The following is a 27,818-nucleotide window of genomic DNA, read 5'->3' as shown; positions in this document are numbered from 1 at the left end:
GACCAAACAAAACAAAAATATATGATTATAGTTTATGAACTTAAACACTATAGGTCTCATATTCATGCTCCATATCTTGCTATGGTGGAGTGACATTGTTGTTATTGTTCAGTCACTGTGTCCAACTTTTTGCAACCCCATGGACTGCAGCATGCCAGGCTTCCCTGTCCTTCACTATCTTCTGGAGTTTGCTCAAATTCTTGTCCATTGAGTTGGTGATGCTATACAGCCATCTCATCTGCTGCCCCTTGTCCTGTTACCTTCAATCTTTCCTAGCATCAGTGCCTTTTCCAATTACTCAGCTCTTCCCATCAGGTGGCCAACGTATTGGAGCTTAAGCTCCAGTTTCAGTCCTTTCAATGAATATTTAGGGTTGATTTCTTTTAGAATTGACATTACTAACTTTGCATTTATAGATTATACTTAGAAACCAAAAATACAATCTAGAATTATGTCTACCAATTTCACTAAAGGGAAAGCAAATTCATCAACTTTCTTTTTGTTTCCAACTAACAAAAAAAAAAAAAAGAAAAATAAATATAAAACAAATGCCATGAGTGCATGTTTTTTATACTGTCAGTATCTCTTGTTATTATTCAAAGTCGAGTATTTATTTTAGATTCTTTGCCACACTCAGTATTTCTTTCTTTTTTTTTTTTTTGTGCCTATTTGAGTATCTTGAAACAAAGAAAACAGGGAGATGTGAACTCTTATTAAATAAAAAAAACAAATCTCATTTATATTGCATCACCTGAAATAATTTTAGAATATAAATAGGGAGGAAATTCATTAAATAATGTCACTCAGTAATTTTTTTACAATTTGAAGTAACTTCCAGATGAATGAACTTGGTGCATTTGAGTAGGCTTACTTTTAAATGAACATGTAAATGTACTTTGATCTTTACCATATAGATAATATTCTTTTCTCTTAAAGGCTTCTGTAGATTTCCAATTTTATGATTACAAAAATATCCATTACACATATTATTATAATGATCACTATAGATTTCCTTCAATAAAATTGAGCAAAATGAAAAAAGATTCTATATTATAATTATAACCAATCATTTTGCCCAATAAAGAGATAGGGAAATAGGGATAATTGATTTCAGATAGGGATAATTGAAAAGGACTCTTCCTCAGTTCTTGGTAAGGACACAAAGAAAAATCTGAGGTCTTAATCATGGCAAAAATAAGTTTATTTAAGAAAGAACAGAAGGAACACCTCAAGGGAGAAGTAAGTCAAGACAGGCACTGCACCAGAAATGACAAGGTACAGGGGTTTTCAAGACAGTGCTTTTATATATTGATTTAGGTGGGTGTGGACTGAAAATTTTGTTTGACAGTTGCAAGTTGAATAACAACAGGCATTATAAAGAGTATCTTTGCCATAATTCAGTCCATTATAATCAGATGTGTGTAAGTTGAAAATGTTTATGAACCATTAATGGGCTTCTGGCTGCCTAAGGTCACTTGCAGACGTATCTGTGTATCAGGGCACAAGGGATTTGGAGAAGTCCTTGTGATTAGTTTGCGTCCATGGTGTGCATAGTGCACATACTTTCAGTGGAAAACTGGTAATTTTTTAGCATAGCTGTGAGTTCTCCTTGGCCTCTTTGGGGTCAGTCTGGAGTGGTGTTTGAAGATCACCTTGAATCTTTTTGGCTAGACCACTTTTCGTTGCTCATGCCTAATTTCCTTCCTAACCAATCTACTTAAATTTATATGAATATTCCACATGTATCTAATTGGTTTACATTAATGTAACTGTAATCAATATTTACTATCTAGTTCCACAAGATGACTGAGAGGTGATCACATACAACTTTAAAAATTTATTTTCATAATCTATTTGATCAATATATTCTTTATTTTTCCTAGTGTAGATCTTGTTACATATTAATATGTTTATTCTGCATCCTGCAATCCTGACTTCTCTAGTACAGATCTGTGATGAATGCCTATTTCATTTTTGGTTGTTACAGTGAAAGTCAAGAAGTCACTCTATCTAATTTTGCATGCATCCCCCATATATTATAATTTTAAAAAACAATTTTTAAGAAATAAAATAAATGGATTCAGAATACTATCCATGCTTATAATTATTATGAAATAAAATAAGAACAAAACATTTAACAATGATGGACATTATAAGCAGTCAGGTAATTTTTCTTTCAAGAAAGGCACTGTTTCATCAAATCAGAACATCTTGCAATTAGGCTTGGAAAGACCCATCTAGCATTTTGTTCATGTAGTATTTTAGACCCAAAAAATCTAACACAGACTTGAACTATAGTAGTTAAATTTTAAAATTACCATAATTCCTTGGGTATATATAAAACTCCAAGAACATGGTTATTAACATGCGAAATAACAAACTTGGTGTTTAACAGCAATTTTGGTAAATCAGTTATTTCATGTCTATATTTACTGAGAAAATATATACACCAATGACATCATTGACATAGAAAATAACCTTGCTTGTAATTACTAGATATTTTGCAAGATAGTGATTGTTTCATGTTTATGAGGGCACTTATTTAGTATTGAATATCTTCCCTATCTAATCCAATATGAGCAACCTACCAAAGTGTATCATCAGCTATGTAAGACATTGTTTTTTGTCTTGTTTAGAATGTTATTGCTTTCCTGGAGCACTATATTGACTGAGAGGTGATTGGAATTAGAGACTGACTGTTCTTTGCAGGTATACACATATATTTCAATATGCATAGATCTAGAAATAACAAATGGAGTAAATGTCTATAACCCTGCTCCTAGGAAACTTTGTGAATAAGAATAAAGTCAGCCTTAGGGAAATATAACCAACCACATTTACCAACCTTGTGTTCTCCATTGCCTTCAGGGAGTAATTAGTGAAGACAATAATTCTTGATGATTACTCTATTCTCTTAGACCACTTTCTGTGGCATAGTTTTGCTGATAGATTTTTTTTTAAGGATATCATCTTGGAAGAAAAACTACGACCAACTTCAGTTCAGTTCAGTTCAGTCGCTCAGTCGTGTCCGACTCTTTGCAACGCCATGAATCGCAGCATGCCAGGCCTCCCTGTCCATCACTAACTCCCGGGATTCATTCAGACTCACGTTCATCGAGTCACTGATGCCATCCAGCCATCTCATCCTCTGTCGTCCCCTTCTCCTCCTGCCCTCAATCCCTCCCAGCATCAGAGTCTTTTCCAATGAGTCAACTCTTCGCATGAGGTGGCCAAAGTACTGGAGTTTCAGCTTCAGCATCATTCCTTCCAAAGAAATCCCAGGGCTGATGTCCTTCAGAATGGACTGGTTGGATCTCCTTGCAGTCCAAGGGACTCTCAAGAGTCTTCTCCAACACCACAGTTCAAAAGCATCAATTCTTCGGCTCTCAGTTTTCTTCACAGTCCAACTCTCACATCCATACATGACCACAGGAAAAACCATAGCCTTGACTAGACGAACCTTTCTTGGCAAATAATGTCTCTGCTTTTGAATATACTATCCAGGTTGGTCATAACTTGGACAGCATATTGAAAAGCAGAGACATTACTTTGCCAAAAAAGGTCCGTATGGTCAAAGCTATGGTTTGTTTTTTTTTTCCAGTTATCATATATGGATGTGAGAATTGGACCATAAAGAAGGCTGAGTGCTAAAGAATTGATGCTTTTGAACCGTGGTATTGGAGAAGACTCTTGAGAGTCCTTTGGGCTGCACGGAGATCAAACTAGTCAATCTTAAAGGAAATCAACCCTGAATATTCATTGGAAAGACTGATGATGAAGCTTAAGCTCTAATACTTTGGCTACCTAATGTGAAGAGCCCATTAGAAAAGACCCTGATGCTTGGAAAGATTGAAGGCAGAAGGAGAAGGGGATGACAGAGGATGAGATGGTTGGATGGCATCATCGACTCAATGGACATGAGTTTGAGCAAGCTACAGAAGATGGTGAAGGACAGGGAAGTCTGGCGTGCTGTAGTCCATGGGGTTGCAGAGTCAGATGTGACTTACAACTGAATAACAACAACATAACCTCACAGGAGCCCAGGAAAATACAATCCATCACTGTTTCCACTTTTTCTACTTCTATTTACCATGAGTAATGGGACTGGATGCCATGATCTTAGCTTTTTTATTTTTTATTTTTATTTTTTTTTTTGTTAGAAGTTCTTTATCTTTTTTACTTATTTTTTAAAATTTTATTTAATTTAACTTTAATATTGAGTTTAAAGCCAGTTTTTTCACTCTCATCTTTCACTCTAATCACGAATCTTTTTAGTTCCTCTTCACCCTCTGCCTTTAGAATGGTATCATCTGAATATCTGAGGAGGTTGTTGATATTTTTCCCAGAAATCTTGATTTTAGCTGTGATTCATCCAGCCTGGCATTCCAGATGATGTACTCAGCATAGAAGTTAAATACATAGGATGATGGCCAATTTAATTTTCTTAGCCTCCAAAATCACTGCAGACTGTGACTGCAGCCATGAAATTAAGATGCTTGCTCCTTGGAAAGAATGCTATAACAAACCTAAACAGCATACTTAAAAGCAAAGATGTCACTTCGATGACAAAGATCTGTATAGTCAAAGATATGATTTTTCCAGTATTCCTGTACGGATAAGAGAGTTGGACCATCCAAGTACCAAAGAATTAATGCTTTTGAATTGTAGTGCTGGAGAAGACTCTTGAGAGTCCCTTGGGCTGCAAGGAGTTCAAATTAGTCAATCCTAAAAGAAATCAACCCTGGATATTCATTGGAAGGAATGATGCTGAAGCTAAGCTCCAAAACCTTGGCCACCTAATGTGAAGAGTTGACTCACTGAAAATAATCCTGATGCTTGGAATGATTGAAGACAAAAGGAGAAGGGAGTGACAGAGAATGAAATGATTGGATGGTATCACTGATGCAATGGACATGAACTTGAGCAAACTACCAGAGATGGGGAAGAATAGAGATACTTGGTGTGCTGCAGTCCTTGAGGTCACGAACAGTTGGATACCACATGGTGACTGAACAATATTTACTGCAATATACTTGAAAGACTAACATTTGGGTTCTACCTGTATTGAGCTATTTCACATTCTTTGTGCTGTTTCAGAATTAAAAGTTGAGTGTAGGAGGCAGGAAGAATAAAAGAAAAGCAGGCCCCAGAAGGGGCCGCAAAAGAAATTTATAATTATTGATAAACTGGATGCTATAAGGCATGAGACTCTTGGAACAAGTCCAGAGGGGACAGTGCATAATCTTGAAAACAAGATATGATCCTGGGATCAGAAAACCGACCCCAGACTGTTTCTCAACTGGCGTCTCAGAGTCACGTTTTATGTATCTGGTGGAAAATCTATAGGTAATATTAGTCTTAGTTCAGTTCAGTTCAGTCGCTCAGTCGTGTCCAACTCTTTGTGACCCCATGAATCGCAGCACGCTAGGCCTCCCTGTCCATCACCAACTCCTGGAGTTCACTCAGACTCACGTCCATTGAGTCAGTGATGCCATCCAGCCATCTCATCCTCTGTCGTCCCCTGCTCCTCCTGCCCCCAATCCCTGCCAGCATCAGAGTCTTTTCCAATGAGTCAACTCTTCGTATGAGGTGACCAAAGTACTGGAGTTTCAGCTTTAGCATTATTCCTTCCAAAGAACACCCAGTGCTGATGTCCTTTAGAATGGACTGGTTGGATACTGATTTGTTATTGATTACTGTTTCCTAATTACTCAAGGGTTAATGATCATTTTGTTCTTTGGCCCTGAAGGCCACATGAGTTATAGTTTAACTCCCCATTTATTCTTTCATTCACGGCTGAAAGTATAATAAAGCTGCTTGGATTCAGTTTTGGCACCTTCACCTTGGAGCAGTGTTGGTCCCCTGATCCTCTGAATTCTTGTGTCTTGTTTCTTATTCTCTTGCTGTATCACACTTTTGAAAACCCTGCTTGTTGAGCTGGTCTTGACAGTTGAGTAAGTTAAACTATGTTTCCTACCATACCCTAAAATCAATTAAATCCTTTCTAGAAATGTCATAAAGATCACATAAACAACCTTTGCCTGGCATTTGTTTATGTGGGAAGAAGACATACTCAAGGGCCTGCATATTAGAAACACTGTTAGCTTGCCTGGAAAATCCCATGGACTGAGGAGCCTGGTAGGCTACAGTTCATGGGGTTGCAAAGAGTTGGACATGACTGAGTGACTTCACTTTCACAGCCCCTCAGTGCCATTTGAACAAATGAATAGAGTAGTTCAGGCAGAGAAATCTGAATTAAAAAAAAAAAAAAGATTAAAATGAGAGAGAACATGCCAATTTCAGGGAAATACATATAGTTGAGAGTTCCTGGAGCACAGCTCCAGAGATACAAGCAGGAGAATCAATGAAACTACTGTGTAAGGGTGTATCAGGAATATCATGTTCTAAGATGCAGATTTTCATTCTAAAGTAATGGGAAACCACAAAATGATTGTGAGCAGGAATAGCACACTATCAAGTCTGCCCTTTAGAATAATTAGTGTGACAGGAAACTTGAGAATATCAAAGATAAATAAGACTAAAGATTGAAATACTGATGGGGAGGATATAGCAATAGCCCAAACAAGAGATGATATGGGTATAAAATACTAAGCAGTAGTAAGATGGGTACAAAGACAATTTTTGACAGATATTTAAGAGATGAAATTAATATGATTTATGAATCATGGAAATTTCACTGAATCTAAATTTTCTGCCAAATTCAAAAGGAGACCTAAAGAGTAATAATCTAGGTAGGAGTAAAGGAAATGATTTATTTTTGTAGAATATGTCATGTTTCAGTGGAAATATTCAACAGAATTTGGAAAATTGGTCTGAATTCAATTAAAGCAATCTGGGTTTGAAGCTTCTAGTTATCAAATATAGTAAGTGTTTAGTAAGTGTTAGTCGCTCAGTAGTGCCCAATTCTTCACTCCTCCATGGACTGCAGCCCACCAGGCTCCTCCATCCATGAAATTTTCCAGGCAAGGATCCTGGAGTGCATTGCCATTTCCTTCTCCAGGGGATCTTCCAAACCCAGAGATGGAACCCAGGTTTCCTGCACTGCAGGCAGATTCTTTACCAACTGAGCTACAAGAGAAGCAAATATAGGTACCAGAAAAAGGACAAGTCATGTGATGCCATCAAGTAGTAGATAATAATGGGACGGTATAAATAAAATGAAGGATTCTAAGTTCATACTATCCATAACCTCCATTTTCCAACTCTGTTCTCTTTTCATTAATACATCAGTTGGCATAGTTAATATACCTTTACTTGAAATTCTGCCTTCAATGCTTTCTGTGATACATTCTTTTATTCCTTCTCTCATATATCCAGTGTATTTCACTAGATCTCCCTCTTCCTCTTGTGACTGAAAAGCCCAATCTTGGTGCTAGTAAAGCTATTTTATATGTTTATTTTGAAAAGACCCTGATGCTTGGAAAGATTAAAGGCAGGAGGAGGAGGAGACAACAGAGAATGAGATCGTTGGATGGCATCAGTGACTCAATGAACATGAATTTGGGTAAACTCTGGGAGTTGGTGATGGACAGGGAGGCTGCAGTCCATGGGTTCTCAAAGAGTTGAACACGACTGAGCAACTGAACTGAACAGAACTGATTTCCGCCATGACCCACGCTCTCTCAGTTTATTCACCATTAGAACAGTCATTAGTGATGTATGAAATGAAGTTAGATCAGATCAGATCAGTCACTCAGTCGTGTCCGACTCTTTGCGACCCCATGAATCGCAGCACATCAGGCCTCCCTGTCCATCACCAACTCCCGGAGTTCACTCAGACTCACGTCCATCGAGTCAGTGATGCCATCCAGCCATCTCATCCTCTGTCGTCCCCTTCTCCTCCTGCCCTTAATCCCTCCCAGCATCAGAGTCTTTTCCAATGAGTCAACTCTTCGCATGAGGTGGCCAAAGTACCGGAGTTTCAGCTTTAGCATCATTCCTTCCAAAGAAATCCCAGGGCTGATGTCCTTCAGAATGGACTGGTTGGATCTCCTTGCAGTCCAAGGGACTCTCAAGAGTCTTCTCCAACACCACAGTGCAAAAGCATCAATTCTTTGGCGCTCAGCCTTCTTCACAGTCCAACTCTCATATCCATATATGACCACAGGAAAAACCATAGCCTTGACTAGATGGACCTTTGTTGGCAAAATAATGTCTCTGCTTTTGAATATGCTATATAAATTGGTCATAACTTTCTTTCCAAGGAGTAAGCGTCTTTTAATTTGATGGCTGCAGTCACCATCTGCAGTGATTTTGGAGCCCAGAAAAATAAAGTCTGACACTGTTTCCACTGTTTCCCCATCTATTTCCCATGAAGTGATGGAACCGGATGCCATGATCTTCGTTTTCTGAATGTTGAGCTTTAAGCCAACTTTTTCACTCTCCACTTTCACTTTCATCAAGAGGCTTTTTAGTTCCTCTTTATTTTCTGCCATAAGGGTGGTGTCATCTGCATATCTGAGGTTATTGATATTTCTCCCTGCAATCTTGATTCCAGCTTGTGTTTCTTCCAGTCCAGCGTTTCTCATGATGTACTCTGCATATAAGTTAAATAAACAGGGTGACAACATACAGCCTTGACGAACTCCTTTTCCTATTTGGAACCAGTCTGCTGTTCCATGTCCAGTTCTAACTGTTGCTTCCTGACCTGCATACAGATTTCTCAAGAGGCAGATCAGGTGTTCTGGTATTCCCATCTCTTTCAGAATTTCCCACAGTTTATTGTGATCCATACAGTCAAAGACTTTGGCATAGTCAATACAGCAGTCAAAACATATTTTTCTGGATGTTTTTCTGGAACTCTATTGCTTTTTCCATGATCCAGCGGATGTTGGCAATTTGATCTCTGGTTCCTCTGCCTTTTCTGAAACCAACTTGAACATCAGGAAGTTCACGGTTCACATATTGCTGAAGCCTGGCTTGGAGAATTTTGAGCATTACTTTACTAGCATGTGAGATGAGTGCAATTGTGCGGTAGTTTGAGCATTCTTTGGGATTGCCTTTCTTTGGGATTGGAATGAAAACTGACCTTTCCAGTCCTGTGGCTACTGCTGAGTTTTCCAAATTTGCTGGCATATTGAGTACAGCACTTTCACAGCATCATCTTTCAGGATTTGGAATAGCTCAACTGGAATTCCATCACCTCCATTAGCTTTGTTCGTAGTGATGCTTTCTAAGGCCCACTTCACTTCACATTCCAGGATGTCTGGCTCTAGGTCAGTGATCACACCATCGTGATTATCTGGGTCGTGAAGATCTTTTTTGTACAGTTCTTCTGTACAAAAAAGTTAGATATCATCCCTCTATTTAAAATTTCTAATGGCTTTCAAACTTGTTGATGGTGAAATAGAAGTTCTTACAATGTCCTATTAACTCTTCATGGTCTTCACACAGCTAAAGTTCTGGTCTTACCTATTTTATCTCCCCTCACCCACTATAAAATGTACAATTTACATGGAATCCTGTTTTATTTCAAGCACATGATTCACATTATCACTTGAAAGCCTCTGCAGTTACCGTTTGCTCTGACTACAATGCCGTTCCTCCAGAAAGTCAAAGACTATTTTGAAGCCTTAGTTTTTCATGAAATGTATCAGATTGGAAAACCTTTCACTGCATATCAGATCTTTAATAGCATCCATACCTACTTAATTTTTCAATATAATTATCATTTTTGAAATGTTGTTTTGTGAATCAGCTCAGAATATGGGTAGCACAGAGTAGGAAATATTTCTCTTCTGCCTCTGAAAAATCTCTGGCATCTACTGCAGTTTCTGGCATCTATAAATACTCAAATATTATTTTATGAACAACTAAATTAATAAATGTGATTAAGGAATAGGGAGAATATCTAAAAAATTCGTGGGTAAATATGACTCAAACACCCCACCAAAAAAAAAAAAAAAAAACCAGGATATATACCTATCAGAGCTCATAGCTGAAACAAACAACATCCAATTAAACTAGCTTAAGCAGAAAAAGTATTTATATAATAAAATCTGATAGCTCATTGGATCTCTGAGAAAGCAGGAGAGTTTGCCTTGAAGTCAGTTCACGAATGATACAACATATTGTAATGATTCTCCACTGTAAATTCCCCTCTAGCAATTGGGCAAAAACATTCCATTGGACATTGCCTTCATTGGACATTGAACACTAGGAGCTCTGCATTGTTGCTATAGACAGTCTTACATGAAAACAGATTCCTTGTTGTGTCCATTTCTTCAAACTTCTTGTTGCTGAATATGTCTTTTTCAAATCGCTGAAGGCTGTGTCACAAGCCTGAATCTATGTGCAAGAGAGAAAGTAATATAAGATCTTAGCTTCTACAAAGGAATGGTAGACATTATAAGGTGGGAAATTGCCAGTATATAAGATGGGCATTCAAATAGTGTTTAGAAAACTCTAAAAGAAAGAATAAAGAGAATCGAAAGAAAAAGGTTGAGCGTTATAATAAAAAGAAGCTTGCCATCAGAGGAAAATACCAGGGGTAGCAATTTGATCATTCAGAGAATATTTATTGAGTGTTTCCTAGCAAGCAAACAATCAAGCCTGGATTCTATTCCATATGAGCTGGCAATCTTGTTGTAAAGATACAAACTAACCAAAGAATTTCTAATGAAGTACATATAATTTGCAAAGAAAGTTACATAGTGCTACAGGAGCACTTTATCAAGTCTGTAAGGGCAAGACAGAATTTTTTAGAAAAGTTGATATTTAAGAGATCACTAAAAATTGAATACATTTTAGTTAAGAGGCAGGAAAGGGAAGGGAATTTTAAGAAGAGAAAGCAGTGGTAAAATTTACTGTATGTTTCTAATACAGGGAATAAATAGCTCAAGTCTTGACAGTGAGGAAAAGTATAGAGATTTTGAGTAAATTATGAAGCGTCATTACATCTGGAAGGGATCCTTTGGGTTTCAAAACTAACTGCTCTTTTTTCCAAGCAGTGTGAGGAAACAGTCCAGTGTTTTTGAAACTCACTATATACAAGACCAGGAGCTGACTGTGGCTCAGATCATGAACTCCATATTGGCCAGTTCAGACTTAAATTGAAGAAAGTAGGGAAAACCACTAGATCATTCAGGTATGACCTAAATCAAATCCCTTATGACTATACAGTGGAAGTGAAAAATAGATTTAAGGGACTAGATCTGATAGACAGAGTGCCTGATGAACTATGGATGGAGGTTGGTGACATTGAACCGGAGACAGGGACCAAGATCATTCCCATGGAAAAGAAATGCAAAAAAGCAAAGTGGGAGAGGGAGAGGGAGAGGGTGGGGAGATTTGGGAGAATGGCATTGAAACATGTATAATATCATGTATGAAACGAGTCGCCAGTCCAGGTTCAATGCACGATACTGGATGCTTGGGGCTGGTGCACTGGGATGACCCAGAGGGAGGGTATGGGGGGGGAGGAGGGAGGAGGGTTCAGGATGGGGAGCATGAGTATACCTGTGGCGGATTCATTTTGATGTTTGGCAAAACTAATACAATATTGTAAAGTTTAAAAATAAACTAAAATTAAAAAAAGAAAAGAAAAAAAAATGGCTGTCTGAGGAGGCCTTACAAATGGCTGATAAAAGAAGAGAAGTGAAAACCAAAGTAGAAAAGGAAAGATATAACCATCTGATTGCAGAGTTCTAAAGAATAGCAAGGAGAGATATAAAAGCCTTTCTCAGCGATCAATGCAAAGAAATAGAGGAAAATAACAAAATGGGAAAGACGAGAGATCTCTTCAAGAAAACTAGAGATACCAAGGGAACATTTCATGCAAAGATGGGCTCGATAAATGACAGACATGGTATGGACCTAACAGAAAAAGATGATATTAAGAAGAGGTGGCAGGAATACACAGAATTGTACAAAAAAGAGCTTCACAACCCAGATAATCATGATGGTGTGTACACTCACCTAGAGCCAGACATCCTGGAATGTGAAGTCAAGTGGGCCTTAGAAAGCATCACTATGAACAAAGCTAATGGAGGAGATGGGATTCCAGTGGAGCTATTTCAAATCCTTAAAGATGATGCTGTGAAAGTGCTGTACTCAATATGCCAGCAAATTTGGAAAACTCAGCAGTGGCCACAGGACTGGAAAAGGTCAGTTTTCATTCCAATCCCAAAGAAAGGCAATCCCAAAGAATGTTCAAACTACTGCACAATTGCCCTCATCTCACACGCTAGTAAAGTAGCCAGGCTTCAGCAATATGTAAACTGTGAACTTCCAGATATTCAAGCTGGTTTTAGAAAAGGCAGAGGAACCAGAGATCAAATTGTCAACATCCACTAGATCATCGAAAAATCAAGAGAGTTCCATAAAAACATATATTTCTGCTTTACTGACTATGCCAAAGCCTTTGACTGTGTGGATCACAATAAATTGTGGAAAATTCTGAAAGAGATGGGAATACCAGACCACCTGACCTGCCTCTTGAGAAACCTATATGCAGGTCAGGAAGCAACAGTTAGAACTGGACATGAAACAATAGACTGGTTCCAAATAGGGAAAGGAGTACAGCAAGGCCGTATGTTGTCACCCTGCTTATTCAACTTATATGCAGAGTACATCATGAGAAACACTGGGCTGGAAGAAGCACAAGCTGGAATCACAATTGCCAGGAGAAATATCAATAACCCCAGATATGCAGATGATACCACCTATATGGCAGAAAGTGAAGAGGAACTAAAAAGCCTCTTGATGAAAGTGAAGAGTGAAATGTTGGCTTAGAGCTCAACATTCAGAAAACTAAGATCATGGCATCTTGTCCCATCACTTCATGGGAAATAGATGGGGAAACAGTGGAAACAGTGTCAGACTTTATTTTTCTGGGCTGCAAAATCACTGCAGATGGTGACTGCAGCTATGAAATTAAAAGATGCTTACTCCTTGGAAGAAAAGTTATGACCAACCTAGATAGCATATTCAAAAGCAGAGACATTACTTTGCCAACAAAGATCTATCTAGTCAAGGCTATGGTTTTTCCAGTGGTATGTATGGATGTGAGAGTTGGACTGTGAAGAAAGCTGAGTGCTGAAGAATTGATGCTTTTGAACTGTGGTGTTGAAAAGACTCTTGAGGACCCCTTGGACTGCAAGGATCTAACCAGTCCATCTTAAAGGAGATCAGCCCTGGGTGTTCATTGGAAGAACTGATGCTAAATCTGAAACTCCAATATTTTGGCCACCTCATGGGAAGAATTGACTCATTGGAAAAGACATTGATGCTGGGAGGGTTTGGAGGCAGGAGGAGAAAGGGATCACAGAGGATAAAATGGCTGGATGGCATCACCAACTTGATAGACGTGAGTTTGGGTAAACTCCGGGAGTTGTTGATAGCAGGGAGTCCTGGCATGCTGCGATTCATGGGGTTGCAAAGAGTCAGACATGACTCAGTGACTGAAAGGAACTGAACTGATCTGATATGTTAATTAGTGGATAAATGGAGAATAATATATTTTAAATCTTGAATGATGAATGAAATGTGTAATAAGACATAGGGTCAGACTGATTTTAAAGGAATTTTATATATTAAGAAGAAAAAGCTAGGGTTTTGTTTTAAAAAAAACCTTTATGAAATAAAAGATTAATCCAAGATTCTCATGAAAGCAAAAGGGAATATTAGCCTACATCCAAATAGCAGCATTAACTCGCGAAAGAGTGATGACTCTTCACTGAGATAAAGAAAATAAAACACTGATGAAAACCTTTGAGAAAAAATCTACTACTAGATATGGAATTCACAATATTTTTATACAAAATTTATTGTCTGTTTTATACTTAAGAGGTAGTACATATTTGTCTCCTATAGAATAAATGTTTATAGTCAGTAAATAGTAAGCAGAGTTTCTCCAAGTGCAATTATTTGTATACTTTGAGGTGAATTGGGAACTTGTTAAAAATATAAACTTCTAAATATCAAATTCTAAGCATCACAGCCTTAGCATGTAGCAAAGTGCTAACTCTTGATTTATGGGGATTTTCTAAGCTAGTTTTAACTTAAATATGTTCAGATAAACTGCAAATTAAAGGATTATAGCCAATTTATGAAAAAAAGAAATACACTTTGTCACTGATGAGAGGCTTATAGGCATATAGCCATTCTATTATGGGCTCTCATTAAATACTATTAGCATGCCAAAAAGCTTTTCCTAAAGTATGATACATTGCTTTCCTGTTATCTTTCAAAAGTACTTGATTATCTTTCTAGGACATATCCCCTTGATAGAATGCTTGTAGTATTGAGAATATATGGTGATTTATTGTTTGCTGTATGCTGGTACACTGGTACACCCTTTATTTCTCTCCATCCTCTAATTTTCTTATCTACTGTGAAAACCTCACATGTACCTTGTGGATAACCTCACATGTATCTTGTGGATAATGATATTCAATACCTCTCCTGAGATTATATTTTAGATTTTCAGTCACCAAGTTTTTGTTGTTGTTCAAATTAATGGCAAACAGAAATATGTAAGATAGAATGAGAGATTATTTGCACATTTATCTTGCTGTAGAACCCTTAATTTATACAAATTGATGGTCACTTCTAATTTGAGAAGTCAATTAATTGATTTAAAATCACCATTCTTATGAGATACTACTGTATCCTAATCCCTGTGCATGGCAATGGAAAGCAAAGAAGAATGCAATATCTTGTCTGAATGTAAAAATATACATTTATGGATCTTAAGAGGAGACTTTGTAATTTACAGTAAGAATTTTCAAATAATAGCTGATTCAAATCAGGAGAGAGAATTGGGCTGTCTTATACTTTGGCCACCTGACATGAAGAACTGACTCACTGGAAAAGATCCTGATGCTGGGAAAGAGTGAAGGCAGGAGAAGGGGACAAGAATGAGATGATTGGATAGTATCACTGACTTGATGAACCTGAGTTTGAGCAAGCTCCGGGAGTTGGTGCTGGACAGGGAGATCTGGCATGCTCTAGTCCATGAGGTCGCAAAGTCGGGCACGACTGAGTGATTGAACTGAACTGATTGTCATGGCTGCTTATATTATCTTGGTATTTAATTTTCACTTCTTGTTTAGCAATACAATAAATTGTAACAGTAATTAACTTTGTTATTACTACTAGAACTTGTAGCTGCATATCACTAGCACAGGGAAGGATCATTGATAAAATTCAAAATTCAAAGTATGGTTTCTACTGAACATGCATTAATTTTACATCATTATAATGTCAAAAATTTTAAGTTGAACCATTATAAGCCAATGACTATCTGACAGTAATATTAATTTTGACACAAATTATTTTAGCTGAGGTCTTCCTTTGTGACTCAGCTGGTAAAGAATCCGCCTGCAATTTTTTAGCTGAATGGTGACTCGTAAGACAGTTATCAGTTTCATTACTATGTACAACAGATTATTCTTCAAACAGAGATTTTTTTCAGTTTGTGATCTTCCAGATTAATAAATTTAGTCTTTTATCAATTCTATGTCCTCGGAGAATGTGTCCATTTACTGTTCCTATTGTCCTCTTAACTGATGGTTTCTTAGCTTAAAATCTACTGAGCTTTAAATATACAGAGACAATCAATAGTATAATAATATATATTTCTAAAATACGTAGTACCTTGAAAATGAACATATGGGTATGTTTTTATTTAGTACTATGACATTGAAATATTATATTGTAGTAATGTATAAATAATTAAAAAACAAAGTATACATAAATACATGCTGCAGGCCTTGACATTCATTGAAATATAAAGAATATACATGCAACTATTGTCATTGATAAAAATCACAATATTATGACTGCATTAAACCCATTGAAGTAAATAAGATGTACCTGCATATTATATTGAAGGAAATCTTACAGTAAAAGATTGTAATTAAAATATTTTAATAAAATTTCTATGTTTAAAAACAGAGCTTTCTATAAACAAGAATGGTAACATCAAGCTTTGAAAATATTTTACATAGATGAGTAAACAGATTCAGTGCTTTGAATAAAAATATAAACAAAGTAAACATGTTCAGAACAGTCATTCAGTTGTATCCGACTCTTTGCAACCCCATCAACAGCAGCGTGCCAGGCTTCCCTGTCCATCACCAGCTCACGGAGCTTGATCAAACTTATGACCGAGATGGTGATGCCATTCAACCATCTTATCCTCTGTCCTGCCCTTCTCCTCCTGCCTTCAATCTTTCCCAGAATCAGGGTCTTTTCCAATAAGTTAGTTATTTGCATCAGGTGGCCGAAGTATTGAGGTTTCAGCTTCAGCATCAGTCCTTCCAAAGAATATTCAGGACTGATTTCCTTTAGTATTGACTGGTTTGATCTCCTTGTAGTCCAAGGGACTTTCAGGAGTCTTTTCCAAGCCCACAGTTCAAAAGCAGCGATTCTTCAATGCTCAGCTTTCTTTACAGTCCAACTCTCATCCATATATGACTACTGGGAAACCTATGCTTTTGATGAGATGGAACTTTGTTGGCCAAGTTATGACTGCTTTTTAATATGCTGCCTAGTTTGGTCATAGCTTTTCTTTTAAGGAGCAAGCATCTTTTACTTTCATGGCTGCAGTCACCATCTGCAGCGATTTTGGAGCCCCCCAAAATAAAGTCTCTCACTGTTTCCATTATTTTCCCACCTATTTGCCATGAAGTGATGGGGTCAGACGCCATGATCTTAGTTTTTTTAATGTTAAGTATTAAGGTAACTTTTTCACTCTCCTCTTTCACTTTCAAGAAGCTCTTTTGTTTTTCTTTTCTTTTTGCCATAAGGGTAATGTCATTTGCATATCTGAGGTTTTTGATATTTCTCCCAGAAATCTTGATTTCAGCTTGTATTTCATCCAGCTCAGCATTTTGGATGATGTACACTGCATATAAATTAAATAAGCAGGGTGACAATATACAGCCTTGATGTACTCCTTTCCTTATTTGGAACCAGTCTGTTGTTCCACGTGCAGTTCAAACTATTGCTTCTTGACCTGCATACAGATTTCTCAGGAGATAGATAAGGTGGTCTGCTCTTGATCTCTGTAAGAATTTTCCCCAATTTGTTGTGATCCACACAAAGGCTTTGGCATAGTCAATAAAGTAGAAGTAGATTTTTTTTTTTTTAATTCTCTCTCTCTTTTTTTTTTTTCCCCTATGATTTTGGCAATTTGATTTCTGGTTCCTTTGTCTTGAACATCTGAAAGTTCATAGTTCACATACTGTTGAAGCCTGGATTGGATAATTTTGAGCATTACTTTACTAGTGTATTAGATGAGTGCAATTGTGTGGTAGTTTGAGCATTCTTTGGCTTGCTTTTCTTTGGGATTGAAATGAAAACTGACCTTTTCCAGTCCTGTGGCCACTGCTGAGTTTTCCAAATTTGCTGGCATATTCAGTGCAGCAGTTTAACAGCATCATGTTTTACAATTTCAAATGGATCAACTGGAATTCCATTACCTCCTCTATCTATTCATTTTTCTAAATTTATTTATTTTAAATGGACGCTACTTACTTTACAATATTGTAGTAGTTTTGCCATACATTGACATGAATCAGCCAAGGGTGTACATGTGTTCCCCATCCTGAATCCCCCTCCTACCTCTCTTGCCATCCCATCCCTCTGGGTCATCCCAGTACACCAGTCCTGAGCACTCTGTCTCATGAATCGAACCTGGATTGGTGATCTGTTTCACATATGATAATATACATGTTTCACTGCTATTTTCCCAAATCATCCCACCCTCGCCTTCTCTCACAGAGTCCAAAAGACTGTTCTAAACATCTGTGTCTCTTTTGCTATCTCACATATAGAGTTATCATTCCCATTTTTCTAAATTCCCTATATAGGCATTAGTATACTGTATTGGTGTTTTTCTTCCTGGCTTACTTCACTCTGTATAATAGGCTCCACTTTCATCCACTTCATTAGAACTGATTCAAATGTATTCTTTTTAATGGCTGAGTAATATTTCATTGTGTATAGGTACCATGGCTTTCTTATCGATTCTTCTGCTGATAGGCATCTAGGTTGCTTCCATGTCCTGGCTATTATAAACAGTGCTGTGAGGAACATTAGGGTACATGTATCTCTTTCAATTCTGGTTTCCTCGGTGTGTATGCCCAACAGTGGGATTGCTGGGTCATATGGCAGTTCTATTTCCAGTTTTTTAAGGAATCTCCACACTGTTCTCCATAGTGGCTGTACTAGTTTGCATTCCCACCAACAGTGTAAGAGGGTTCCCTTTTCTTCACACCCTCTCCAGCATTTACTGTTTGTAGACTTCTGGATAGCAGCCATTCTGACCGGCATGAAATAGTACCTCATTGTGGTTTTGATTTGCATTTCTCTGATAATGAGTGATGTTGAACATCTTTTAATGTATTTGTTAGCCATCTGTATGTCTTCTTTGGAGACATGTCTGTTTAGTTCTTTGGCCTATTTTTTTTTTTTTATTGGGTCATTTATTTTTCTGGAATGGGCTGCAGGATTTGCTTGTGTATTTTTGAGATTAATTCCTTGTTAGTTGCTTCATTTGCTATTATTTTCTCCCATTCTGAAGGCTGTCTTTTACCTTGCTTATAGTTACCTTCATTGTGCAAAAGCTTTTAAGTTTAATTAGGTCCCATTTTTTGATTTTTGCTTTCATTTCCGTTACTCTGAGAGGTGGGTCATAGAGGATCCTGCTGTGATTTATGTCAGAGAGTGTTTTGCCTATATTTTCCTCTAGGAGTTTTATAGTTCCTGGTCTTACATTTAGAGCTTTAATCCACTTTGAGTTTATTTTTGTGTATGGTATTAGAAAGTGTTCTAGTTTCATTCTTTTACAAGTGGTTGACCAGTTTTCCCAGCACCACTTGTTAAAGAGATTGTCTTTTCTCCATTGTATATTCTTGCCTCCTTTGTCAAAGATAAGGTGTCCATATGCCAGAGTCCAGCCCGGGTGGATCCAGGGAAATTTGAAGGAGAGACAGCATCAGCGAATACATTGGCTTTAATTAAATATTAATTAGAGATATAAAGAATAATAGAATAAGGGTAGCTCAGCAGGAAAATTCAGCGGAGAAAAGAGGCTGAATAACTTGGTTTACGTGGAAAGCTAATAAAATTCCAAGGCAAGGAATTTACGTCACCTACATAGGCTGCAGGCGTCCTCCCATTCTCCTGAAGGAGAGGAGACACTGACGCCTCCCCGGTCAGATTTTAGAAGCCCAGGCACAATTAGTAAGCTTGACGAGCCTCCATGTTCCAGATGGGAACTCAGCCAGAGGTTGAGAGAAAGAATGACATGGGGAGACCAGTCTTTTGAGGAACTGATCCCATTTTTTATTTTTACAGGGTCTGTTTTTATACACTGAGATGTTATACAAAAGTCACACGGGGTCAGCAGTCCTGACTATTATTAAAGTCAGGTGCTTCATACAAATATATACAGAGGTCTTAGGGGTGTTGAATCATTTTCTGGCCAGGGGGCCTGCTGACAATTTATGACCCTCTCCTTGTGACAGCAGTCAGTCAACCAGAACACTTATTTCTCCAAGGGTGATTATTCTTAAAACAGACACCACCTTCCGAAGGTACCAGATAAAGTTACATTCCTATAGAGTGAGGGTGTAGTGGGTTTTAATTAAGGAAAGAATTTTCTTAGCCTAAGGTCTAACGTGATTAATATCAAAGGTTAATACTTATTTCTTCTATATATTCATTAATGTGTATAAGGGCAGGGGATGTGGAGACTTAGCAGCAAACATTGGCTCAACAAATGGAAAACCCTTCACCAATACAAATTCTAATCAGCCCTCTATACTATACTAAGAGTTTTCTAACTACTCTAAAGGACCTGTTTTTAGAAGGTTTAAAGCATTTTGTGCCTCTCATGGTTGGGAGGCTGTGAGCAATCACATGTGGCCAGACAAGCTTGTCAGGCAGACTAGAGAACCTTCAGAGGAGTTTGTAGGTTAAAACACTCCTGTCATGCCCAGGAAATATTATTAACTGGAGCTCTAAGTTAACTCCTTCTCCGAAAGAGGTGGTGGGGGACAGCCCCCCGTAAAGTCAGAGGTGTAGGTGAGAGCACAAAGTAGTAAAGTAGGCAGGCTCTGGTTTTGGGGGTAGATGCTCGAGAATTTCCAGGGGGACTCCTGAGGCTCGATCCCACCTTTGCGTATGTCGAGCCTCCTTCCTCATGACCTTTGCCACGGGCAGAGTTCCTCACGCTGGTTCCCGGCATCCATAGGTGCGTGGATTTATCTCTGGGCTTTCTATTTTTTTTCCATTGATCTATATGTCTATCTTTGTGCCAGTACCATACTGTCTTGATGACTGTGGCTTTGTAGTAGAGCCTGAAGTCAAGCAGGTTGATTCCTCCAGTTCCATCTTCTTTCTCCAGACTGCTTTGGCTATTAGAGGTTTTTTGGTATTTCCATACAAATTGTGAAATTTATTGTTCTAGTTCTGTGAAAAATACCATTGGCAGCTTGATAGGAATTGCATTGAACCTACAGATTGCTTTGGTTAGTATACTCATTTTCAACATATTGATTCTTCCAATCCATGAACATGGTATATTTTTCCATCTATTTGTGTCTTTTTTGATTTCCTTCATCAGTGTTTTACAGTTTTCTATATATAGGTCTTTTGTTTCTTTAGGTAGATATATTCCTAAGTATTTTATTCTTTTCATTGCAATGGTGAATGGAATTGTTTCCTTAATTTCTCTTTCTGTTTTCTCATTGTTATTATATAGGAATGAAAGGGGTTTCTGTGTGTTAATTTTATTTCCTGCAACTTTACCATATTCATTGATTAGCTCTGGTAATTTTCTGGTGGTTTCTTTAGGGTTTTCTATGTAGAGGATCATGCCATCTTCAAACAGTGAGAGTTTTAGTTCTTCTTTTCCAGTCTGGATTCCTTTTATTTCTTTTTCTGCTCTGATTGCTGTGGCCAAAACTTCCATAACTATGTTGAATAGTAGTGGTGAGAGTGGGCACCCTTGTCTTGTACCTGACTTTAAGGGAAATGCTTTCAATTTTTCACCATTGAGGATAATGTTTGCTGTGGGTTTGTCATATGTAGCTTTTATTATGTTGACGTATGTTCCTTCTATGCCTGCTTTCTGGAGGGTTTTTATCATAAATGGATGTTGAATTTTGTCAAAGGCTTTCTCTGCAGCTATTGAGATAATCATATGGTTTTTATCTTTCAGTTTGTTAATGTCGTGTATGTCATTGGTTGATTTGTGGATATTGAAGAATCCTTGCATCCCTGGGATAAAGCCCACTTGGTCATGATGTATGATATTTTTAATATGTTGTTGGATTCTGTTTGCTAGAATATTGTTAAGGATTTTTGCATCTATGTTCATCAGTGATATTGGCATATAGTTTTCTTTTTTTGAGGCACCTTTGTCTGGTTTTGGTATTAGGGTGATGGTGGCCACATAGAATGAGTTTGGAAGTTTACCTTCCTCTGCAATTTTCTGGAAGAGTTTGAGTAGGATAGGTGTTAGCTCTTCTTTAAATTTTTGGTAGAATTCAGCTGTGAAGCCATCTGGTCCTGGGCTTTTGTTTGTTGGAAGATTTCTGATTACGGTTTCCATTTCTGTGTTTGTGATGGGTCTCTTAAGATTTTCAATTTCTTCTTGGTTCAGTTTTGGAAAGTTGTACTTTTCTAAGAATTTGTCCATTTCTTCCAAGTTGTCCATTTTATTGGCATATAGTTGTTGATAGTAGTCTCTTATGATCCTTTGTATTTCTGTGTTATCTGCTGTGATTTCTCCATTTTCATTTCTAATTTTGTTGATTTGATTCCTCTCCCTTTGTTTCTTGATGAGTCTGGCTAATGGTTTGTCAACTTTATTCATCTTCTCAAAGAACCAGCTTTTAGCTTTGTTGATTTTTGCTATGGCCTCTTTTGTTTCTTATGCACTTATTTCTGGCTTAATTTTTAAGATTTCTTTCCTTCTACTAACGTTGGGCTTCTTCATTTCTTTCTTTTCTAGGTGTTTTCTGTTTTAGGTGTAGAGTTAAGTTATTTATTTGACTTTTTTCTTGAGGTAAGCCTGTGTTGCTATGAACCTTGCCCTTAGTACTGCTTTTACAATGTCCCATAGTTTTGGGGTTGTTGTGTTTTCATTTTCATTCGTTTCTGTGCATATTTTGATTTCTTTTTTATTTCTTCCATGATTTCTTGGTTATTCAGCAGACGGTTGTTCAGCCTCCATATGTTGGAAATTTTAATAGTTTTTCTGCTGTAATTGATGTCTAATCTTACTGCATTGTGATCAGAAAAGATGCTTGGAATGATTCCATTTTTTTTTTAAATTTACCATGGCTAGATTTATGGTCCAGGATATGATCTATCCTGGAAAAGGTTCCATGTGCGCTTGAGAAAAAAGTGATATTCGTTGTTTTGAGGTGAAATGTCCTATGATATCAATTAGGTCTAATTGGTCCATTGTATCATTTAGAGTTTGTGTTTCCTTGTTAATTTTATGTTTAGTTGATTTAGCCATAGATGTGAGTGGGGTATTAAAGTCTCTCAGTATTATTGTGTTATTGTTAATTTTCCCTTTCATACTTGTTAGCATTTGTCTTACATATTGCAGTGCTCCTATGTTGAGTGCATATATATTTATAATTGTTATATCTTCTTCTTGGATTGATCCTTTGATCATTATGTAGTGTCCTTCTTTGTCTCTTTTCACAATCTTTGTTTTATTTTATTTTATTTTGATTTTATATCCTGCAACTTTACTATAATCATTGATTAGTCCTAGTAATTTTCTGGTGGAGTCTTTAGGGTTTTCTATGTAAAGGATCATGTCATCTGCAAACAGTGAGAGTTTTACTTCTTTTCCAATTTGGATTCCTTTTATTTCTTTTTATAAGAAATAAAACTATTAAAACAATTATATGCCAATAAATTGGACAACGTGGAAGAAATGGTCAAATTCTTAGAAAAGTACAACTTTCCAAAACTCGACCAGGAAGAAATAGAAAATCTTAACAGACCCATCACAAGCAAGGAAATTGAAACTGTAATCAAAAATCTTCCAGCAAACAAAAGCCCGTGTCCAGACGGCTTCACAGCTGAATTCTACCAAAAATTTAGAGAAGAGCTAACACCTATCCTGCTCAAACTCTTCCAGAAAATTGCAGAGGAAGGTAAACTTCCAAACTCATTCTATGAGGCCACCATCACCCTAATACCAAAACCTGACAAAGATCCCACAAAAAAAGAAAACTACAGGCCAATATCACTGATGAACATAGATGCAAAAATCCTTAACAAAATTCTAGCAATCAGAATCCAACAACATATTAAAAAGGTCATACACCATGACCAAGTGGGCTTTATCCCAGGGATGCAAGGATTCTTCAATATCTGCAAATCAATCAAGGTTATACACCACATTAACAAATTGAAAAACAAAAACCATATGATTATCTCAATAGATGCAGAGAAAGCCTTTGACAAAATTCAACATCCATTTATGATAAGAACTCTCCAGAAAGCAGGAATAGAAGGAACATACCTCAACATAATAAAAGCTATATATAACAAACCCACAGCAAACATTATCCTCAATGTTGAAAAATTGAAAGCATTTCCTCTAAAGTCAGGAACAAGACAAGGGTGCCCACTTTCACCATTACTATTCAACATAGTTTTGGAAGTTTTGGCCACAGCAATCAGAGCACAATCTTTATTTTAAAGTCTATTTTATCTGATATGATTATTGCTACCCCTGCTTTCCTTTGGTCTCTATTTGTGTGGAATATCTTTTTCCAGCCCTTCATTTTCAGTCTGTATGTGTCCTTTGTTTTGAGGTGGGTCTCTTGTAGACAATATATATAGGGATCTGGTTTTGTATCCATTCAGCCAGTCTTTGGCTTTTGATTGGGGCATTCAACCCATTTACATTTAAGGTAATTATGATAAGTATGATCCTGTTGCCATTTACTTTGTTGTTTTGGGTTCGAATTTATATACCCTTTCTGTGTTTCTTGTCTAGAAGAGATCCTCTAGTATTTGTTGGAGAACTGGTTTGGTGGTGCTGAATTCTCTCAGTTTTTGCTTATCTGTAAAGCTTTTGATTTCTCCTTCATATTTGAATGAGCTCCTTGCTGGGTACAGTAATCTGGGTTGTAGGTTTTTCTCTTTCATCACTTTAAGTATGTCCTGCCATTCCATTATGGCCTGAAGAGTTTCTATTGAAAGATCAGCTGTTATCCTTATGGGAATCCCCTTGTGTGCTATTTGTTGTTTTTCCCTTGCTGCTTTTAATATTTGCTCTTTGTGTTTTACCTTTGTCAATTTGATTAATATGTGTCTTGGGGTGTTTTGCCTTGGGTTTATCCTGTTTGGGACTCTCTGGGTTTCTTGGACTTGGGTGACTATTTCCTTCCCCATTTTAGGGAAGTTTTCAACTATTATCTCCTCAAGTGTTTTCTCATGGTCTTTCTTTTTGTCTTCTTCTGGGACTCCTATGATTCCAACACTGGGGCATTTAACATTGTCCCAGAGGTCTCTGAGGTTGTCCTCATTTCTTTTAATTATTTTTTCCTCTCTGTTTCGCTTATTTCTACCATTCTATCTTCTACCTCACTTATTCTATCTTCTGCCTCCATTATTCTACTGTTGGTTCCCTCCAGAGTGTTTTTGATCTCATTTATTGCATTATTCATTATATATTGACTCTTTTATTTCTTCTAGGTCCTTGTTAAACATTTCTTGCATCTTCTCAATCCTTGTCTCCTGGATATTTATCTGTAACTCCATTTTGTTTTCAAGATTTTGAATCATTTTTACTATTATTATTCTGAATTATTTTTCAGGTCAACTCCCTATCTCTTCCTCTTTTGTTTGGTTTGGTGAGCATTTATCCTGTTCCTTTACCTGCTGAGTATTTTTCTGTCTTTTCATCTTGTTTAGATTGCTGTGTATGGGGTGGCCTTTCCATATTCTGGCAGTTTGTGGTTCCTATTTATTGTGGTGGTTCCTCACTGTGAGTGGGGTTGAATGGGTGGCTTGTCAAGGTTTCCTGGTTAGGAAAGCTTGTGTCGGTGCTCTGGTGGGTGGAGCTGGATTTCTTCTCTCTGGAGTGCAATGAAGTGTCCAGTAGTGAGTTTTGAGATGTCTATGGGATGGTGTGACTTTGGACAGTTTGTATATTGAAGCTCAGGGCTATGTTCCTGTGTTGCTGGAGAATTTGCATGATATGTCTTGCTCTGGAAATTGTTGGCTCTTGGGTGGTGCTTGGTTTCAGTGTAGGTATGGAGGCTTTTGGATGAGCTTTTATCAATTAATGTTCCCTGGAATCAGCAGTTCTCTGGTGTTCTCAGAATTTGGACTTAAGCCTCCTGCCTCTGGTTTTCAGTCTTATTCTTACAGTAGCCTCAAGACTTCTTCATCTATACAGCATCAGTGATAAAACATCTAGGTTAATGATGAAGTTTCTCCACAGCAAGGGACCCCCAGAGAGGTTCACAGAGTTGCATGGAGAAGAGAAGAGAGAGGAGGGAGATAGAGGTGACTAGGAGGAGAAGAGGGGGAATCAAAAGGGGAGAGAGCAAGCTAGCCAGTAAACAATTCCCTATGTGTTCTCCACAGTCTGGACCCCTCAGAGATGTCCATGGAGTTAAACAGAGAAGAGCAGAGGGAGGAAGGAGATAGAGGTGACCAGGAAGATAAAAGGGAGAATCAAAAGTAGAGAGACAGATCCAGCCAGTAATCAGTTCCCTAAGTGTTCTCCACAGCCCAGAACACACAAAGAGATTCACAGAGTTGGCTAGAGAAGAGAAGGGGGAGAGAGGAGATAAAGGCAACTTGGTGGATAAAAAGGAGAGTCGAAAGGGGGAGAGAGCAATCAAGCCAGCAATCACACTCCCAAGTAAAAATGGGTACTGAAGATTGGGTTCTTAAATGTACAAAATTTGATAACAAATACCAAAAAGCAAAGATTAAAAATCTAGAGTAGAGGTTAGACTCTCAAAAATAGAATATTAAAAAAGAACAAAGTCATAAAAATTATAAAAAAAATATATGAAGTTTCCTTTAAAAATAGGGTCTTTTTTTTGCAGGGTAATAGTAGGTTATAAAAATAAAAATTAAAGGAGTAATAGAGGACAAAATTTTTTTTAAAATTTAAAAAATGATAATAGTAAAAATATATCTAAGAATTTCTCTGGAGCTGTTGCAGACAGTGTGGGGTCAGTTCAGTTTCAGATAATTCCTTGATCCAGCTTATACTTCTCAAGATCTATAGGCCCCTTCCCAAGTAGTCAGTTCTAACTACAGGGTTTTAATCTGTTGCACCTGTCACTTCCAAAGCAGTTCCCTCTGTTTATTTTAGCTTCTCCTGTTTGCTGGTCTCTTCAGTGTCTAATTATGCCCTGACACAAGGGGGTGAAGGTGGCTGCTCATTTAGGCTCCTTTGTTCAGTACTACCGTGGGGAGGGAGGAACACTGCAAACAGATATCACTGGCATGTGTGGGGAGTGCTCACAGTGTCTTGGCTGCACTGAGTTTGCCCCCGCTCATGGCGTGTAGGCTTTCATGGTCTACACTTCTCAGGTTCTAGGTTGCTCTGCCAGGGAACTGTCTGAGTCGGGCCATGGGTTGCGTGCACTTCCCAGGCCTAAGCCACTCAGGTTTAGGTTCTCAGGTACTCCACAAAGGCACAGACTCGGTTGGGCCTGAGTTTTGTTCCCTTCCCAGGTCCAAGCAGCTCAGACGACCAGGTGCTGGTGAGTGCAGTCTCTCCCAGGTGGGGGTTGCATCTTATCGCCTCCCCTGTCCCAGACATTTGGTTTTCTGGGTGACTGCGGGTGTGCCTCTCTCAGATATGCTGTGTGTCTCTTCTGGGAAGCTGATCTCCGGCTGCAACCCTCCCTGCGGATGTCAACCATCCAGAATCCCAAGAAGTCTTGGTTAGCAACGGAGCCTGTTTGCAGTTTGGTAGAGGATGCCTCTCTGGGGCCGAGATTGCCCCTTTCCGGCTCTGGCTACCCCCACCTGCCTGTCTCCAGTGGGGGATGAGCCAGTCCACAGCCTGCTAGCTCTCCTCTGGTATTCACTCAGTCCTTTGTTCTGTGAGCAGGCCTGGCAGTGCCTTAGGTTAGGGCTTTTTGTGGGATAGTTCTCTATCTCTCTCTCTCCCTCTTTTTTTTTTTTTCCCCTCTCTTTCTCTGGCTATCCCACAGTTTGGCTTGCTATCTCACGTTAGTTCCCTCAGATGTCCTCAGGGCATTCAGGCCTGGTCCTTACCTTAAGCAATGCAGCCCATGCCTCCCTGCTCAGCCCCTGCTTGCTGGTGGTGGCTGTGAGTGCTGGGAGTTGCCTAGGCATGTAATCTGTGGGTTTTATTTATTTATTTTTCCTCCCGGTTATGTTGCCCTCTGAGATTCCAAAACTCCCCACAGACCCACTGGTGAGAGTGTTTCCTGGTGTTTGGAAACTTCTCTTCTTTTAAGACTCCCTTCCCAGGATGGATCTCCATCCCTACCTCTTTTGTCTCTCTTTTGATCTTTTATATTTTCTCCTACCTCCTTTCGAAGACAATGGGCTACCTTTCTGGGTGCCTGAAGTCCTCTGCCAGCATTCAGAAGTTGTTTTGTAGAATTTGCTCAGTGTTCAAATGTTCTTCTAATGAATTTGTTGGGGAGAAAGTATTCTCCCCATTCTATTCCTCAGCCATCTTAGGAAACCCCCCCCCCCATTTTTATTCTTAGTGATGCTTCCTAAGGCACACTTGACTTAAAATTCCAGGATGATTGGCTCTAGGTGAGTGATCACACCATCGTGGTTATCTGGCTAATTAAGAACTT

Source organism: Bos grunniens, chromosome 12 (assembly GCF_055505025.1).
Source record: "Bos grunniens cultivar Pamir isolate PY7600 chromosome 12, Bosgru_T2T1.0, whole genome shotgun sequence".
Taxonomy (NCBI): domain Eukaryota; kingdom Metazoa; phylum Chordata; class Mammalia; order Artiodactyla; family Bovidae; genus Bos; species Bos grunniens.
The sequence above is the reverse complement of the archived record's forward strand: the minus strand, read 5'-3'. Positions refer to the sequence as shown.